This window comes from Anomaloglossus baeobatrachus, chromosome 7, assembly GCF_048569485.1.
Source record: "Anomaloglossus baeobatrachus isolate aAnoBae1 chromosome 7, aAnoBae1.hap1, whole genome shotgun sequence".
In the NCBI taxonomy this organism is placed as follows: Eukaryota; Metazoa; Chordata; class Amphibia; order Anura; family Aromobatidae; genus Anomaloglossus; species Anomaloglossus baeobatrachus.
The window spans coordinates 105,833,082-105,845,581 of record NC_134359.1 but is presented as its reverse complement, the minus strand read 5'-3'; the positions used below and the strand labels follow the sequence as shown (position 1 = coordinate 105,845,581).

The 12,500-nt window shown below is 55.1% G+C and overlaps 1 protein-coding gene across 2 annotated transcripts in view; it reads right to left on the bottom strand.

The window, feature by feature from the left end:
• KANSL1L (KAT8 regulatory NSL complex subunit 1 like) overlaps positions 1-12,100 on the bottom strand; it is a 110,671-nt gene extending 98,571 nt beyond the window's left edge. For both annotated transcript variants that reach the window (XM_075317544.1, XM_075317545.1), the window contains exon 1: positions 11,925-12,100. The gene's annotated coding sequence lies outside the window, so the exon portion shown is untranslated. The remainder of the gene's footprint in view (positions 1-11,924) is intronic.
• Between the last annotated feature and the right edge of the window lie 400 nt (positions 12,101-12,500).

Genomic DNA, 12,500 nt, shown 5'->3' with positions numbered 1-12,500 from the left:
CAGCGTGCGTACCCGCCCCCATCGGTTGTGCGACACCGGCAAATCGCTGCCCGTGCCGCACAACATCGCCCGGACCCGTCACACGGACTTATCTTCCCTGCGACGTCACTGTGACCGGCGAACCGCCTCCTTTCTAAGGGGGCGGTTCGTTCAGCGTCACAGCGACGTCACAGCAGCATCACTGAACCGCCGCCCAATAGAAGCGGAGGGGCGGAGATGAGCGGGACGTAACATCCCGCCCACCTCCTTCCTTCCGCATTGCGGGCGGGAGGCAGGTAAGGTGAGGTTCCTCGTTCCTGCGGTGTCACACGGAGCGATGTGTGCTGCCGCTGGAACGAGGAACAACTTTGTTACTGCTGCAGTAACGATATTTCAGAATGGACCCCCATGTCACCGATGAGCGATTTTGCACATTTTTGCGGTTTTTTAGGTGTCATACGCAACGGCATTGCTAAAGCGACCGGATGTGCGTCACAAATTCCATGACCCCAACGAGATCACTTGAGCGATGTCGTAGTGTGTAAAGCCCGCTTTAGATACGATAGCCAAAATTAGTATTGAAATCCTGTAAGCAACACCATGTAGAAACCTTCAAAAAAGAATGTCACTTCAGTTCTACTCCTAAAATGATGGTGTGGGGTGACAAGATATAGGGTTGCTGGACCTCACTTGTCTTTAGTCCAGGAACAATAGCAGCTTGGTGTGACATTGATTTGGATGTGTAACCAGAGGTACGGCAATTGCTCCAAAGTATCCCAGAAGCAGTTTTTCTGCACATTTGTCCACTTATTGCTCATGCTACTGTGAGCAGCCTATGTAGCCTAGATGTGTTGCCATGACGTGCAACGTCTCCGGTCTTGTCTCCCATGGAGCACATCTGGGACGTCATTGATCTGCAAATTCTAAAGGAGCCTCCAGCACTGAATGCTGATGACTTGCCCAAGTGGATTCAGCAAAGCAGAACATTCCGCAGACGACCATTAATAACCTCTGTGATAGCAGGCAGAGCATGTAGGTACAAGGGTTTCTTTAATTGGCGTTTATAATCGATACCAAATAAATCAAGATGTTTTGAAAATGTTGTTTCTCTGTTTTCATAATATTAACATGTCTACCCATCCCTTGATGTCCATGATTTCACGACTTTTCCTTCTTGGTGATGCAATTTCAGTGTGGAGTGTATTGTAATAGACAGGAGCTATACTCAGCACTCCAGACACATCAATTAACAACTCAATATTCAGCAAAATCCTTAATCTGCGTTGTGGTAAATGGTCAATGAGATCACTTCTTCAAAGCGGGTAGTGAAGATGGTCCATTACAGGTTGTCCACTTTGGGAAACATTTTTCTTATTTAAACATAATATAATAATTTATTTATTTATATAGCGCTATTAATTCCATAGCTCTTTACATACATTGGCAACACTGTCCCCATTGGGGCTCACAATGCAATCTAACTGTATATTTTTGGAGTGTGGGAGGAAACCCACGCAAACACGGGGAGAACATACAAACTCCTTGCAGATGGTGTCCTTGGTGGGAATTGAACCCAGGACCCCAGCGCTGCAAGGCTGCAGTGCTAACCACTGAGCCACTGTGCCGTGCAATTGTGACTAAAAAGCCAGGTGGTTAATCCAAGTGACTTAGGCTACTTTCACACATCCGGTTTTTGCTCTGCGGCACAATACGGCGCTCTGCAGAAAAACCGCAACTGTTTTTTTTGCCGCCGGTTGCGTTTTTTTTTGCATAGACTTACATTAGTGCCGTATTGTGCCACATGGGCTTGCGTTCGGGCCGGTTTTTGCCGCATGCGGCAGATTAAGCCGATGCCTCGGCCGGATGGAACGTTGCCTGCAACGTTTTTTGCTCCGGCAAAAAAAACTGCATTGCGCCGCATCTGGCCGCTGCGGCGCATTTTCAAGGCATGCCTATGGGCGCCGGATGCGGCGCGATGCGGAAAAAAAACGCATCTGGCCGCCGCATGCGGTTTCTTCCACTGCGCACGCTCAGTAGCGTGCCACAACCGGAAAAAAACGGACCGGCCGCATGTAAAAACGTATGCAAAGGATGCGGTATTTTCGCCGCATCCGTTGCATAGGTTTCACAGCTGCATAGAGCCGCACGGCTCAAACCGGATGTGTGAAAGTAGCCTTACCGACACCTGTGGCTGTGTCCGCACCGTCCACCTCAATGTTGTCACTGCTGGACGTCACCTGCTGTAGAGCGCTGCCCACTTTCCATGCATTCTCAATAATTGGGGGTCTGCTGAACCTTCTATTCCTGCCTCGCCCGCATTCCTCTGTGCCTTTCTTTTGTTGCTGATCCACATTAGGACTCATCCATACAATTTTTTTGTATACTAGAAAAAAATGTCTGCTTTTCATTATTATGGAGCAGATTTCCCCCCACTTTCGCACCTCTCTTGTGTCTGTTTTTACCATCATTGTGGTGTCAAATGCAAAATAAATAAGAACATTTTCTGATCCTCTTCCACCCGTCAGTAGTAATACACAGCCAGCACATGGTTGACACGTGGATGGCATCTGAGGGGTACACCGATTCTGAGGGGTACATCTATTCTAAGGGGCACATCTATCCTGAGAGGCACACACATCCTAAAGGGCATACATATCCTGAGGGGTACACACACACACACACGCATCCTCAGGGGCACACACACACACACACACACACACACACACACACACACATCCTCAGGGGCACACACACATCCTCAAGGGGCACACACACACACACACACACACACACACACACACACATCCTCAGGGGCACACACACATCCTCAAGGGGCACACACACACGCATCCTCAGGGGCACACACACACGCATCCTCAAGGGGCACACACACACGCATCCTCAGGGGCACACACACACACATCCTCAGGGGCACACACACACACACACACACACACACACACACACATCCTCAGGGGCACACACACACACACACACACACACACACACACACATCCTCAGGGGCACACACACACACACACACACACACACACACACACACACACACACACACACACACACACATCCTCAGGGGCACACACACATCCTCAAGGGGCACACACACACACACACATCCTCAGGGGCACACACACACACATCCTCAGGGGCACACACACACACACACACATCCTCAGGGGCACACACACACACACATCCTCAGGGGCACACACACACACACACATCCTCAGGGGCACACACACACACACACACACATCCTCAGGGGCACACACACACACACACACATCCTCAGGGGCACACACACACACATCCTCAGGGGCACACACACATCCTCAAGGGGCACACACACACACACACACACACACACACACACATCCTCAGGGGCACACACACACATCCTCAGGGGCACACACACACACACACACACACATCCTCAGGGGCACACACACACACACACACACACACATCCTCAGGGGCACACACACAGACACACACACATCCTCAGGGGCACACACACACACACACACATCCTCAGGGGCACACACACAGACACACACACATCCTCAGGGGCACACACACACACACACACACACATCCTCAGGGGCACACACACATCCTCAGGGGCACACACACACACACATCCTCAAGGGGCACACACACACACACACACACACACACACACACACACACACACACACATCCTCAGGGGCACACACACACACACACACACATCCTCAGGGGCACACACACATCCTCAGGGGCACACACACATCCTCAGGGGCACACACACATCCTCAGGGGCACAAACACATCCTCAGGGGCACACACACACACACACACATCCTCAGGGGCACACACACACACACACACACATCCTCAGGGGCACACACACACACACACACACATCCTCAGGGGCACACACACACACACACACACATCCTCAGGGGCACACACACACACACACACATCCTCAGGGGCACACACACATCCTCAGGGGCACACACACATCCTCAGGGGCACACACACATCCTCAGGGGCACAAACACATCCTCAGGGGCACACACACACACACACACATCCTCAGGGGCACACACACACACACACACACACACATCCTCAGGGGCACACACACACACACACACACACATCCTCAGGGGCACACACACACACACACACACACATCCTCAGGGGCACACACACACACACATCCTCAGGGGCACACACACACACACACACACACACACATCCTCAGGGGCACACACACACACACACACACACACACATCCTCAGGGGCACACACACACACACATCCTCAGGGGCACACACACACACACATCCTCAGGGGCACACACACACACACACATCCTCAGGGGCACACACACACACACACATCCTCAGGGGCACACACACACACACACACACACATCCTCAGGGGCACACACACACACACACACACACATCCTCAGGGGCACACACACACACACACACACATCCTCAGGGGCACACACACACACACACATCCTCAGGGGCACACACACACACACACACACATCCTCAGGGGCACACACACACACACACATCCTCAGGGGCGCACACACACACACACACATCCTCAGGGGCACACACACACACACACATCCTCAGGGGCACACACACACACACACACATCCTCAGGGGCACACACACACATCCTCAGGGGCACACACACACACACATCCTCAGGGGCACACACACACACCCTCAGGGGCACACACACACACACATCCTCAGGGGCACACACACACACACACACATCCTCAGGGGCACACACACACACACATCCTCAGGGGCACACACACACACACATCCTCAGGGGCACACACACACACACACATCCTCAGGGGCACACACACACACACACATCCTCAGGGGCACACACACACACACACATCCTCAGGGGCACACACACACACACACACACACCCTCAGGGGCACACACACACACACACACACACCCTCAGGGGCACACGCACACACACACACACACACATCCTCAGGGGCACACACATCCTCAGGGGCACACACATCCTCAGGGGCACACACATCCTCAGGGGCACACACATCCTCAGGGGCACACACATCCTCAGGGGCACACACATCCTCAGGGGCACACACACACACACACCCTCAGGGGCACACACACACACACATCCTCAGGGGCACACACATCCTCAGGGGCACACACATCCTCAGGGGCACACACATCCTCAGGGGCACACACATCCTCAGGGGCACACACATCCTCAGGGGCACACACACACACACACACACATCCTCAGGGGCACACACACACACACACATCCTCAGGGGCACACACACACACACACACACATCCTCAGGGGCACACACACACACACACACACACACACACATCCTCAGGGGCACACACATCCTCAGGGGCACACACACACACACATTCTCAGGGGCACACACACACACACACACACACACACATCCTCAGGGGCACACACATCCTCAGGGGCACACACATTCTCAGGGGCACACACACACACACACATCCTCAGGGGCACACACACACACACATCCTCAGGGGCACACACACACACACATCCTCAGGGGCACACACACACACACACATCCTCAGGGGCACACACACACACACATCCTCAGGGGCACACACACACACACACATCCTCAGGGGCACACACACACACATCCTCAGGGGCACACACACACACATATCCTCAGGGGCACACACACACACACATCCTCAGGGGCACACACACACATCCTCAGGGGCACACACACACACACACATCCTCAGGGGCACACACACACACACACATCCTCAGGGGCACACACACACACACATCCTCAGGGGCACACACACACACACACATCCTCAGGGGCACACACACACACATCCTCAGGGGCACACACACACACATCCTCAGGGGCACACACACACACACACACACACACACACATCCTCAGGGGCACACACACACACATCCTCAGGGGCACACACACACACACATCCTCAGGGGCACACACACACACATCCTCAGGGGCACACACACATCCTCAGGGGCACACACACACACATCCTCAGGGGCACACACACACACACATCCTCAGGGGCACACACACACACATCCTCAGGGGCACACACACACACACATCCTCAGGGGCACACACACACACATCCTCAGGGGCACACACACACACATCCTCAGGGGCACACACACACACATCCTCAGGGGCACACACACACACATCCTCAGGGGCACACACACACACACACACATCCTCAGGGGCACACACACACACATCCTCAGGGGCACACACACACACATCCTCAGGGGCACACACACACACACACACACACACACACACACACACATCCTCAGGGGCACACACACACACATCCTCAGGGGCACACACACACACACATCCTCAGGGGCACACACACACACATCCTCAGGGGCACACACACATCCTCAGGGGCACACACACACACACATCCTCAGGGGCACACACACACACACATCCTCAGGGGCACACACACACACACATCCTCAGGGGCACACACACACACACATCCTCAGGGGCACACACACACACATCCTCAGGGGCACACACACACACATCCTCAGGGGCACACACACACACATCCTCAGGGGCACACACACACACATCCTCAGGGGCACACACACACACACACACATCCTCAGGGGCACACACACACACACACACATCCTCAGGGGCACACACACACACACACACACATCCTCAGGGGCACACACACACACACATCCTCAGGGGCACACACACACACACATCCTCAGGGGCACACACACACACACATCCTCAGGGGCACACACACACACACATCCTCAGGGGCACACACACACACACATCCTCAGGGGCACACACACACACACATCCTCAGGGGCACACACACACACATCCTCAGGGGCACACACACACACATCCTCAGGGGCACACACACACATCCTCAGGGGCACACACACACACATCCTCAGGGGCACACACACACACATCCTCAGGGGCACACACACACACATCCTCAGGGGCACACACACACACATCCTCAGGGGCACACACACATCCTCAGGGGCACACACACATCCTCAGGGGCACACACACATCCTCAGGGGCACACACACACACATCCTCAGGGGCACACACACACACATCCTCAGGGGCACACACACACACATCCTCAGGGGCACACACACACACACACACACACACATCCTCAGGGGCACACACACACACACACACACACATCCTCAGGGGCACACACACACACACATCCTCAGGGGCACACACACACACACACACACACATCCTCAGGGGCACACACACACACACATCCTCAGGGGCACACACACACACATCCTCAGGGGCACACACACACACATCCTCAGGGGCACACACACACACACACACACACACACACACACATCCTCAGGGGCACACACACACACACACATACACACATCCTCAGGGGCACACACACACACACATCCTCAGGGGCACACACACACACACACACACACACACATCCTCAGGGGCACACACACACACACACACACACACATCCTCAGGGGCACACACACACACACACATCCTCAGGGGCACACACATCCTCAGGGGCACACACATCCTCAGGGGCACACACATCCTCAGGGGCACACACACACACACCCTCAGGGGCACACACACACACACACCCTCAGGGGCACACACACACATCCTCAGGGGCACACACACACACACACACATCCTCAGGGGCACACACACACACATCCTCAGGGGCACACACATCCTCAGGGGCACACACACACACACATCCTCAGGGGCACACACACACACATCCTCAGCGGCACACACACAAACATCCTCAGGGGCACACACACACACACACACACATCCTCAGGGGCACACACACACACACACATCCTCAGGGGCACACACACACACATCCTCAGGGGCACACACACACACACACACACACACACATCCTCAGGGGCACACACACACACACACACACATCCTCAGGGGCGCACACACACACACACACCCTCAGGGGCACACACACACACATCCTCAGGGGCACACACACACACACACACACACCCTCAGGGGCACACACACACACACACACACATCCTCAGGGGCACACACACACACACACACACATCCTCAGGGGCACACACACACACACATCCTCAGGGGCACACACACACACACATCCTCAGGGGCACACACACACACACACACATCCTCAGGGGCACACACACACACACACATCCTCAGGGGCACACACACACACACACACACACACACATCCTCAGGGGCACACACACACACACACACACACATCCTCAGGGGCACACACACACACATCCTCAGGGGCACACACACACACACACATCCTCAGGGGCACACACACACACACACACATCCTCAGGGGCACACACACACACACATCCTCAGGGGCACACACACACACACACACACACACATCCTCAGGGGCACACACACACACACACATCCTCAGGGGCACACACACACACACATCCTCAGGGGCACACACACACACACATCCTCAGGGGCACACACACACACACATCCTCAGGGGCACACACACACACACATCCTCAGGGGCACACACACACATCCTCAGGGGCACACACACACACACACACACACACACACACACACACACATCCTCAGGGGCACACACATCCTCAGGGGCACACACACACACACACACATCCTCAGGGGCACACACACACACACACATCCTCAGGGGCACACACACACACACACACACATCCTCAGGGGCACACACACACACATCCTCAGGGGCACACACACACACATCCTCAGGGGCACACACACACACATCCTCAGGGGCACACACACACACATCCTCAGGGGCACACACACACACATCCTCAGGGGCACACACACACACACACACACATCCTCAGGGGCACACACACACACACACACACACACACATCCTCAGGGGCACACACACACACACACATCCTCAGGGGCACACACACACACACACAGCCTCAGGGGCACACTCAGCCTCAGGGGCACACTCAGCCTCAGGGGCACACTCAGCCTCAGGGGCACACTCAGCCTCAGGGGCACACTCAGCCTCAGGGGCACACTCAGCCTCAGGGGCACACTCAGCCTCAGGGGCACACTCAGCCTCAGGGGCACACTCAGCCTCAGGGGCACACTCAGCCTCAGGGGCACACTCAGCCTCAGGGGCACACTCAGCCTCAGGGGCACACTCAGCCTCAGGGGCACACTCAGCCTCAGGGGCACACTCAGCCTCAGGGGCACACTCAGCCTCAGGGGCAGCCTCAGGGGCACACTCAGCCTCAGGGGCACACACACACACACATCCTCAGGGGCACACACACACACACATCCTCAGGGGCACACACACACACACACACACACATCCTCAGGGGCACACACACACATCCTCAGGGGCACACACACACATCCTCAGGGGCACACACACACATCCTCAGGGGCACACACACACATCCTCAGGGGCACACACACACATCCTCAGGGGCACACACACACATCCTCAGGGGCACACACACACATCCTCAGGGGCACACACACACACACATCCTCAGGGGCACACACACACACACATCCTCAGGGGCACACACACACATCCTCAGGGGCACACACACACACACATCCTCAGGGGCACACACACACACACACACACACACACATCCTCAGGGGCACACACACACATCCTCAGGGGCACACACACACATCCTCAGGGGCACACACACACACACACATCCTCAGGGGCACACACACACATCCTCAGGGGCACACACACACACACACACACACATCCTCAGGGGCACACACACACATCCTCAGGGGCACACACACACACACATCCTCAGGGGCACACACACACACACATCCTCAGGGGCACACACACACAGCCTCAGGGGCACACACACACAGCCTCAGGGGCACACACACACACACATCCTCAGGGGCACACACACACACACACATCCTCAGGGGCACACACACACACACACACATCCTCAGGGGCACACACACACACACACATCCTCAGGGGCACACACACACACACACACATCCTCAGGGGCACACACACACACATCCTCAGGGGCACACACACACACACACATCCTCAGGGGCACACACACACACATCCTCAGGGGCACACACACACACACACACACACACATCCTCAGGGGCACACACACACACACACACACACATCCTCAGGGGCACACACACACACACACACACATCCTCAGGGGCACACACACACACACACACATCCTCAGGGGCACACACACACACACACACACACACACACACACATCCTCAGGGGCACACACACACACACATCCTCAGGGGCACACACACACACACATCCTCAGGGGCACACACACACACACATCCTCAGGGGCACACACACACACATCCTCAGGGGCACACACACACACATCCTCAGGGGCACACACACACACACACACACACACACATCCTCAGGGGCACACACACACACACATCCTCAGGGGCACACACACACACACATCCTCAGGGGCACACACACACACACATCCTCAGGGGCACACACACACACATCCTCAGGGGCACACACACACACATCCTCAGGGGCACACACACACACACACACACACACACATCCTCAGGGGCACACACACACACACATCCTCAGGGGCACACACACACACACATCCTCAGGGGCACACACACACACATCCTCAGGGGCACACACACACACATCCTCAGGGGCACACACACACACATCCTCGACACCTTTACTTGAATTGGTTATTTTTAATCTGAAAATTGTACAAAAAACATTGTGTCCGCATTTTTCCTTTTGGAGGTGATCACTAAGGCTGCTTTCCCACATCTGGTTTTTGCTGAGCGGCACAATCCGGCTCAAAAACCTATGCAACGGATTCGGCGAAAAAAACCAGATCCGTTTTTACATGCGGCCCGTCCGTTTTTTGCCGGATGCGGCTTGAAACTGAGCATGCGCAGTTCAACAAACCGCATCTGGCGTCCGGATGCGGTTTTTGCCGCAGGACGCCGCATCCGGCGTCCATAGGCTTGCATTGTAAATCGTGTTTTTTGCGCTGCACAAAAAAACGTGCCAGGCAATGTTCCATCCGGCCGCCTCATGGGCTAAATATGCCGCAAAAAAACGGACGCAACACAAGGCCATGCGGCACAATACGGCGCTAATGCAAGTCTATGCGGGAAAAAACGCAACCGGCAGCAGAAAACGGTTATGTTTTTTCTGCAAAGCGCCGCATTGTGCTGCTCAGCAAAAACCGGATGTGTGAAAGCAGCCTAACACACAGACATGTGAACAGTCCCATAATCTGTAATGTGCTGTATCTGTGTATGTGACGCTCGGGCATGTGAGTGGGGTCACACTCTGTGACTCCTTTCCATCCATAGTTTGTGGGGTCTGCTCGGGGGTCACATTGCACAGGGACAGCCCACCATTTATTACATTCCCTAATCCTCAGTTCTTAAAAGTTTATTATACAAGTTGTCAAAATCATAAACTTCTGGCTGTCTCATGCAGCATTACACGCATGACGTCACTGGAGCACTGGCCAAACCACAATGACACACTGCGTCACACCGCGGTCCAGGATCTTAAGCCCCGCCCCTGCGCAACATTTCTCCCCCAATCACGTAGTTATTTTGATAAGGGTGGCCCTTTCATCAGATCGTACACATCGGGCGCCCATCTCCTCTTCTCCCCCGGCTGACGGCAGTATGTGAGTATGGCGCCCCTCGTCCCGCCGCCTTACCTCCTCGGTGGCGCAGTACGCGGAGTTTGCTTGATCCCGTGCTGCCCGCGGCGTCCGCACCAACACCTCCGTCTACTTCCAGCGGCTTCTTTCTCTCAGAGGAGACTGATCCCAACTGCCGCCCCGGACTTGCTAGTAAAGTAATACGAGCGACTCAAGAAGCTCAACCAATCACCCGAGGAGTGAAAATTGTGTGACCAATGCTATGCAAAACAGCACAGCAGAAACGTCAGTGGAGAGCCAATTGAAGAGGGGAGAGGCTCTGGCAGGACCAATAGCAGCGGAGAAGGGCGTGTTTATGTGTCTCTGGTCGATCTGTGCGATGACTTGGGCGGGTTCATTGGAGGAGTGGGAGGATTCGGTGCGGGCGGGCGCAGGATTGCAGTCAGTGATGTAAATATTATGAATGAGACATGTGGCGCTTACACAACACGGCGGCAGCGGCCCGAGGCAGGTCACATGGCTGCTGTGTAGTGCTATGGCGGTCTGCAGAGGGCTGGTGTGTAGTGATATGGCTGTGTGCTGTGCAAGGCTGCTGTGTAGTGATATGGCTGTGTGCTGTGCAAGGCTGCTGTG